Below are 8836 nucleotides of genomic sequence, written 5' to 3'. Positions count from 1 at the left end.
CCATCTGGAGACCTATGATGGAGGACTTGTTATATTGCAAGGATTGGTATGACCCAATTGAAACTGTCACCAACTCTGATGGTAGTGTTTCTTAACCATCTAAACCAGATAAAATGGAAGAAAAAGATTGGGTAAAGTTGAAAAGAAAGACTTTGGGGACTATTAGGCAATGGGTTGACATTAGCATATTCAACCATGCGTCACAAGAGTCCGACCCTTATGATTTGTGGAAGAAGTTGGAAGGTCTTTATGAAAGGAAAACTGCTCATAACAAAGCTTCATTGATTAAAAGGACTTGTTAATTTAAAATTGAAAGGTGGAAAGTCTGTTTCTAAGCATCTGAGTGACTTCCAGGATATTATTAACAAGTTGACTACTATGAAGATTGTTCTTGATGATGAGTTGCAGGCTTTGTTCTTGTTGAGTTCTTTGCCAGATAGTTGGGAGACCTTGGTTGTGACTATTGGCAACTCTGCTCCGGATGGTGTGCTATCTTTGGATGTGATTAAAGAAAGTATGTTTAATGAAGAGATAAGAAGAAAGGAGATGGGAGTTGATAATTCACATGCTCTTGTTGTTGAGAATCGTGGAAGAAGCAAGAGTACGGGTCCCAAAGGTCGTGGTAACTCAAAGGGGAGGTCCAAGTCTAGAGATAGAGAGACTAGGACATGTCATCACTGCAACAACCCTGGCCATATCAAAAAGTTTTGCTATCGTTGGAAGAAAGAACAAGGTAAGAAGCAAGACTCACAAAAACAGGGAGATGATAAAAATACTGCAGCAACCGCTTCTAAGAGTGATGATGAGGTCACTTTCATTTGTGCAACTAGTGAGTGTCATCATGTAGAAAGTTCAGATTTGGAGTGGCTTATAGATTTAGGCGCTTCATACCATTGTGTTCCCAAAAGGGAGTATTTCACAAACTATCAATCTGGTGATTTTGGTAGTGTGAAGATGGGGAACAAGAGCTCAACTAGCATTGTTGGGCTAGGTGATATTTGTGTGAAGACTAGTGTTTGGTGCATGCTTACATTGAAGAATGTGCGCCATATTCCTGATCTACCCCTTAACTTGTTGTTTGCTAATGTTCTTGATCAAGAAGGATTCAGACACACTTTTGGTAATGACAAATGGAAATTGTCCAAGGGTTCTATGACAGTTGCACGAGGCGAGTTGTGTTGCTCTTTGTACAAAACATATTTAAGTGTACGTTCTGGTGAGCTCAATGCAGTAGAAGAAAAGAATTCTCCTAACTTGTGGCATCGCAGATTGGGACACATGAGTGATAAGGGCTTAAAGTGTCTAGCAGGTAAAACTCTCATTCCTGTTGATACTAAAATTGCACTTGACCCTTGTGATCATTGTTTGGCAAGCAAGTAACATAGAGCTTCTTTGTGAAGGAAGTCTACTAGGAGGCAAGCGAAGCTTGAGCTTGTTCACTCCGACGTTTGTGGTCCCATTGAGGTGGAGTCTAATGGTGGCAACAAATACTTTGTCACTTTCATTGATGATGCTACTAGGAAAACTTGGGTCTACATGTTGAAGACTAAGAGCCAAGTGTTTAAAACATTCCAGAAATTTCATGCTTTGGTGGAGAGGGAGACGGAAAGAAAATTGAAGTGTCTTCGTTCTGACAATGGTGGTGAGTATACTTCACATGAGTTTAAGAATTATTGTTCACAGCATGGTATTTGACATGTGAAGACTGTTCCTGGCACTCCTCAATATAATGGTGTTGCAGAGAGGATGAACAGAACCATTATGGAGAAAGTGAGGTGTATGTTAAAGATGTCTGATCCACCAAAGTCATTTTTGGCAGAAGCAGTGCAAACTGCAGTTTATCTGATCAATCGTTCTCCATCTATTCCTTTGGGTCTCGACATTCCCGAGAGAGCTTGGAAGGGATGTTATCCCACATTTTCACATCTTAGAGTCTTTGGATGTAAGGCATACATGCATGTGCCGAAAGAACAGAGATCGAAGCTTGATTCTAAAACTACTCCATGTGTGTTTATTGGCTATGGTGATGAAGAGCATGGGTTTAGGCTCTATGATCCCGAGATACAGAAGGTAGTGAGAAGTAGAGATGTGGTATTCTTTGAGCACGAAAAGGGTGCAGATCTTCTGAGTGCAAGGTATCACACTAACTCAGATTCATTTGTTGATACTACTGATGATTCTTCTGTTCCTACTTCTATTTCTGTTGAACAGCCAACACATGAGAATATTGAAGAAACACATGATGACAATGAGGAGGTACAACGTGATGATGGTGGTTATGTACCAAAATTTAATGATACTCATGATGATGCTCCTGATGATGATCAACCAGATGAATAAGAGGTTCCTGATCAGGGGGAGCAACCTACCCCACCGGTGGATGATGTACAAGTTCGAAGATCAATTAGAGATGAGTTGGTAAAGCTTCCTAAGGGCAATAAAGTTTTGAAGAGCAGATGGGTTATCAAGAACAAGAAATATGGTGAGAAGATAGTGAAGAGGAAAGCCAGGTTGGTGGTAAAAGGATGCAACCAGAAAAAGGGCATTGATTTTTATGAGATCTTCTCTCCGGTTATCAAGATGAATTCTATCAGAACTATTTTGGGGTTAGCTGCAAGTCTTGATCTTGAGTTAGAGTAGCTTGATGTGAAAACTGCTTTCTTATATGGTGACTTGCATGAAGAAATCTACATGGAGCAACGTGAAGGCTCTTATAATACCCCGAATTTTCAAAGATTATTTTATTATTTATTAAGATTTAATATTATTTCCACTTAAAAATCATTTTATGATAATGAGATTTTATTTGTTAACTATGATTATTAAAATAATGATTTTATTTAGTTTTGATTTATTTAACAAGTTTCAATTAAATCATTTACTTGTTTTATTATTAATTTCATCATTTCTAAATTAATTAAACTCTTTACTTTGGTTGTGGGAATCTTTGTTCAAGTTGTCCATCCATATATTTTTTTAGCCCAAAAGAAAACGTAAATTAAAAACAAAAAAAGAAAAAGTGAAAACAGTTTTCACCACCTTCCTCCCTCCTTCATCTTCTTCTGATTCAGCAGTAAATGAGTTAAATGGGTCATCAATTTTCAACTTTTGTCAGTAGAAAATTCAATTTTTCCAACCACAATATCAGATTTAGGGGTAAATTACAAAGGCTAGACTTCATAGCCCTCTCATCTCTCACATCCACCATTAATGGCCTTAACCAAGCTCGAATTTTCTGACCAACCTCCACTATAAATACTGAACTCCACTCATTAAAATCCTCAAGCAAACAATCTCAAAAGGTTTGATTCAATTCATTTCTCTCCCTCTTTAATTTCTGAATTTTTGTTTTGAAAAAATAATAAAAAAAAAAAATTCAATCCACCATTAAACACCAACCTCCTCTGCTTCTCTGTTTCTCCTTCGAACCACCTTTTCACCACCACAACAGAACCGTCGGAAACTTGACCACCCTTCGCGCAGCCGCGCCAACAAGCCTTTAACCTCCCTAACTCGCGACCTTCGCGCGTCCCATGTTGCCCGTCGTAGCCTCCCCTGCTGCGTCCCTGCTGTCGCCTAGTTTGCGGCGCCTCTCTCCGGCCGTCGAGCCACCGAAAACTGCCAGCCACAATAGCCACCCTTTCCTCCTTCTTCTCCCCTACTTCGACCTCCCCTGTCCTTCTCTCGTCCATTCTTGTGTCGTTTCTCAGTTTGAGAAAATGGACTTTTTTGAAAAAAAATCTCCTTTTCCTTTTCCTTTTTTTTTAATTAGTTTTACTTAGTTTACTTTTATTCTTAAAACCCAAATCAATAACTGTCCCTAAACTAGCTTACATTAATTAAGTTAGTATATTTTAGTTTCACTTAATCTTTTACAACTTAAAAATGTTTCTTGATTTTCTAAAATAAAATACGGAGTAAAATAAAGTTAGTTTTCTATGTTTAAAATAATTGTTTATGTTAATAAAAATTAAGTTGAATAATTTTTGTGAATATTTAAAATGATTTCATATATAGTGTGAAAACTATAAAACTTTGATTTATAAACTCTCTTAAGTTCATTAAGAATTTCTCTAAAGTTATTTGAATTATTTAAATTGTTTATTTTATAAAAAGGGGTTATTTATGAACTAACTTAGACCTCGTTAATATTTATTGTAGACTCTGATTTCGTAGACGAGGACTGTCAAGAGCGCTAATACGTTCGTGAACTTAACTTTGGGCACGCGTCACGAGGTAATCTCCGATGTCCATCTTAACATAGATCCCGTTAGTGTGAAACGAATTGATTACGTGATTATTATGTGATCATAAAATTTATAAGTATGGACTATAATTATGAGTTATGAACTTAATGTGGATTATGAATACGAATGACAAAATGAACAACGATTATGGATTTCGATTATGAATCATGTCTATGGACGATGTATGATATGACAAAGAGGTTTACTGTAACGTTATTAAAATAGGTTAATGTCATTTAATAATGTTATGATTATTCTTACTGTATTATTATTATTATTATTATTATTATTATTATTATTATTATTATTATTATTATTATTATTATTATTATTATTATTATTATCACTATATATATTTATGATTATCATGAATATTAATATCGTTATTAATATTGAACTTTATGAAAGTTAGAATTAGTAAGAACTTGTGTTAATGAAGTGATTATGAATATGAAGTGATACATGAAATCAAGTGACGGTTGTGTTAATGAAATGAGTTATTGATATTATGATTTTATATAGAGTTTTCTCCCATATTTATGTGCTAAAAGTTATGGTTATGGGGCTCTTAGGAGCCATTTGGTACTAACTCTCTCCATTTAGTTGTGGTTTGCTGTTTTGTATTGGATTGTAGGTTTTAGGGAGCTATTACCTACTTTATATGATTGCACACTGGATTAGAGAGGTTGGACGTTGAGTTTCTAGATCCCGAGGATGCTTTCTGGTACTTTGAGCAAAGGAAGAACAAGAAACGAGCTTAAACTGATCGGCCCGACAGGATCGGGCGGCCCAGCCCGATCGGGCGAAGAAGCAGGTTCTATGTTCTGTTGCAGGCCCGATCGGGCGTCAGACGCCCAGTCGTGATTCGGTGTCTCGCCGGATCGGGCGACGTGGCCTGACATCGGGCGCCCATGCCAGATGCTGCTACCTACCACGTTATCAGACCGCCCGATGTCATCGGGCGGGTCAGCTCGGGCGTCTGGCGATTTTGGCCTTTTTCCTCCGCTTTGGAGCCCGATTCCATCGGGCATCTTTGGCCCGATCGGGCGACTGACGAGACGCGGGTTTTCAATGAATGCGGGCCCTTTTTTCGAGACTTTTGGCTATTGTTTTAGGGCTTGTATAAATAGAAAAAATCAGAATTATTAGTTCTTCTGGTTTTTATTATTAGTTTTTCTCTAGACAGTGTTTCAAGAACCTTAATTTAGTGCTTTGTGATTTCAATTCAAGATCAAATCTTTTTCTTATTCATAGTTCAATATAATTCTGGAATATTTCTTCATTATTTCTTTGTTATTTCTTCCATTGTTAATTAGATCATTTTCTTAGTTATTTGCCATGTTTCAAAGTATGAGTTTTTATAGGACTTTTGTTATCGTTTTCATGATTATGAGTGAGTAGTTCTATATCTAGAATTGTGGAGATCTATGTATGCAATGAGGAATTGATAGATTAGTTTGATTATCTTGTATTTCAACTGTTTCCTTTGATTGATTCTTCATGCTAGGATTATAAGTTAGGCCTGATTTGTATTTCTATTGTTGCAATACTGAATCTACTTCGAGAGGAGAGATACCGTATAGGCTTTCAATCATTAGGCAAAGTGACCCTTGACTATGCGAGACGGCTAGGTGATCTTTGAGGGAGGTAATGTTCGAGAGAATTTACATGTGCCCTAGACAGTTGACTTACTAGGTGGTTATTATTTATCCTGATTTCCCGAATTGTATGCATAGTGATCCATGATTCTAGTACTTTATTATATATTTACACCTTCATATTTAATTCTGCTACTGTTTAGTTAGTAACACAACCATTCATCTGATTTGTTAGATGAATATTAGAGTTCAGATACATATATAACTTCTCCCTGTGGATTCGATCCTGACTTCCCTGACTACTAGTTAGTGGACCTTAGGTTATTTTTGATTAGGTGATACGACTTTAGCCTGTCAAATTTTGGCGCCGTTGCCGGGGAGACGGTTTATTTTATTTTGTCTGAATTATAGTATTAAACTAACCTCTACTCTGAAGAACACCTGTTCTTTGGAGCACTCACGTTTGTTTTAGTGTTTTTGGTGTATGAGCAGGAAATTGAAATCTCCAAATCTCATCCCGTTCGATCCGAGATTGAAAAGACCGCTCGTAGACTCAGAAAGAAAACTAAACAAGCTAAGCTGTCTGCAGGGACACCCTCCCAAAAGACACCATCTCCACCATTTCCCCACACCAAGAAACCTCCACCTCACCTATTACTGTCAACATGGGTGAGAATGTTACTCGAACCTTCAGAGACTATGCACAACCATCTCCTGATAACGTGCCTACTGGGGTACGGATGCCCACTATTGCTGCTACAAATTTTGAGATCAAGTCTCATGTTTTGAATATGGTTCAGAACAATCAGTTCGCTGGGTTACCATCTGAAGACCCAAATCAGCATCCAGAGAGATTTTTACAGTGTTGTGCTACTCAGAAGCAAGCTGGTGTTACTCCTGATGAGATGAGACTCCTTCTATTTGGTTTCTCTCTGCGGATAAAGCTTTGTTCTGGTATAAAAGCTGCCTTCCACCATCACCACCTGGCCAGAACTTTCCAAGATTTTTCATCAAGTGGTACCCTTACCAGAAAACTGCAGATATGAGACATGCCATAGTTACTTTCACCCAAGATCCTGGTGAATCTCTATATGAAGCTTGGGAGCGGTTCAAGGATCTGCAGCGTCTATGTCCTCATCATGGGTTGGACCAGTGGTACTTGTGTCAGATTTTCTACACTAGAGTTGATGCAGATACACGACGGGTAATTGATGGAGCATCTGGTGGGTTCTTCATGGATAAAGCAATTGAGGAAGGGTATGAACTTTTGGAGAAGCTAGCATCTAATCAAGCCTCTACCATTCGTTCCTCTTTGAAAAAGGGGGTAAACATGATGTTGAAGCCATTTCTCTACTGTCTGGGCAACTAGCTACTCTAACTCAGAAATTGCTCCCTGAAGTTAGGTAATGATTCCTCCCATGAGTGTTAATGCGATGGCTAGTGCTTCTAACTATAATGTGCATATATGTGATGCTTGTGGAATATCTGGGCACAACTCTCAAGAGTGTCCTGCGCTGGGAAATAACTGTGAGGCGTCAATGCTTTCCAATCACAACCTAGGAACCAATTCAACCCTATTCCAACACCTACAATCCTGGGTTAAGACACATCCAACCTCTCATATAGGAGTACTAATGTGTTGAACCCTCAACCTCAACAACCATATCCACCTCAACAACAGGGTCAACAATACCAACCTTCACAACAAGCTCCACCTGGTTTTCAGAGAAATCAAGCACCTCACAGCCTGCTCCTCCTGCACCCAGCCATGACAGAGTTGAAGAATATGATGTTCCAGATGCAGAAGGGTTCAATGCTTTTCAAGCTGACACAAAAGCTCAACTGGAAAATTTGGGCACGCATAACAAGATGTTGGAGACTCAACTAGCTCAGTTGGCTAGTTCTTCTGCTAGTAGGCCACCTGGGGCCTTACCTTCACAATCAATGCAACCAAGGGACACTGCCAAGCCATCACTCTTAGGAGTGGAACACATTATGATGGTCCCCCAATGCCTAAGGATGGTCCGGTTGAGCCAGAAAAAAATGCAGACATAACTGAAACTTCGTCAGCTCCTGAGGCTACCACCAACACAAATGCAGAGAAGCAGACTGTACCTGAAAAAGTCCTCCACCACTCCTGCGATCAAGGTTCCATTCCCACTCGTCTATCAAAGAATAAGCTGGATCACCAACTTGGTAAGTTTATGGAGGTAGTGAAAAATCTTCAGGTAACTGTTCCATTTACTGAACTCATTACTCAAGTACCTGCATATGCTAAATTTTTGAAGGAAATTTTGACTAGGAAAAGAGCCTTTAATGCAGTAGAAACTGTTGCCTTTACTGAAGAATGTAGTGCTCTTTTGCAAAATCAATCCCCCTAAATTGAAAGATCCGGGGAGTTTCTCCATCCCTTGTAATATTGGCACCATATTTATTGACAAAGCCTTATGTGATTAGGTGCTAGTGTTAGTGTCATGCCCTTGACTGTTTGTAAAAAGCTTGACATGGGAGATTTAAAATGTACCAACATTACTCTTCAAATGGCTGACCGTTCTGTTAAATACCCCCTAGGTATCTTAGAGGACGTTCCTGTGAGGGTAGGTAAATTTTACATTCCTGTGGATTTTGTTGTGCTTGACATGGAAGAGGATACTCAAATCCCAATCATTTTAGGGAGACCATTCCTTCATACTGCTGGAGCTGTCATAGATGTAAAAATGGGAAATTAACTTTGACTGTGGGGGATGATAAGGTAACTTTTAGTTTGACCAATGCTTTGAAAAGTCCCATGCTAGAGGAAGCCTGTTACAGAATAGATGTCATTGATGTGCTGGTTAATGATGACATGCCTCAATCCCTTATGCGGGATCCACTGGAGGCTTTGCTTTGTTTTACCTCTTCCACAGGTGATGATATTATCCGGACTACTGAAGTGGATGCTTGGGAAGCAGCTTTTACCTGTGTCGAGCTTGATGGTACTACCACTCATGA

The 8836-nt window shown here is 38.8% G+C and overlaps 1 non-coding gene across 1 annotated transcript; it reads right to left on the bottom strand.

Moving 5' to 3' along the window:
* Window positions 1-6884: 6884 nt before the first annotated feature.
* LOC125499175 (small nucleolar RNA R71) lies at window positions 6885-6991 on the bottom strand. The gene has a single exon (XR_007275892.2). It is a non-coding gene; the product is annotated as a small nucleolar RNA R71 (small nucleolar RNA).
* Window positions 6992-8836: the final 1845 nt, after the last annotated feature.

This window comes from Beta vulgaris, chromosome 6, assembly GCF_026745355.1.
Source record: "Beta vulgaris subsp. vulgaris cultivar EL10 chromosome 6, EL10.2, whole genome shotgun sequence".
NCBI classification, from domain to species: Eukaryota; Viridiplantae; Streptophyta; class Magnoliopsida; order Caryophyllales; family Amaranthaceae; genus Beta; species Beta vulgaris.
The sequence above is the reverse complement of the archived record's forward strand: the minus strand, read 5'-3'. Positions and strand labels throughout refer to the sequence as shown.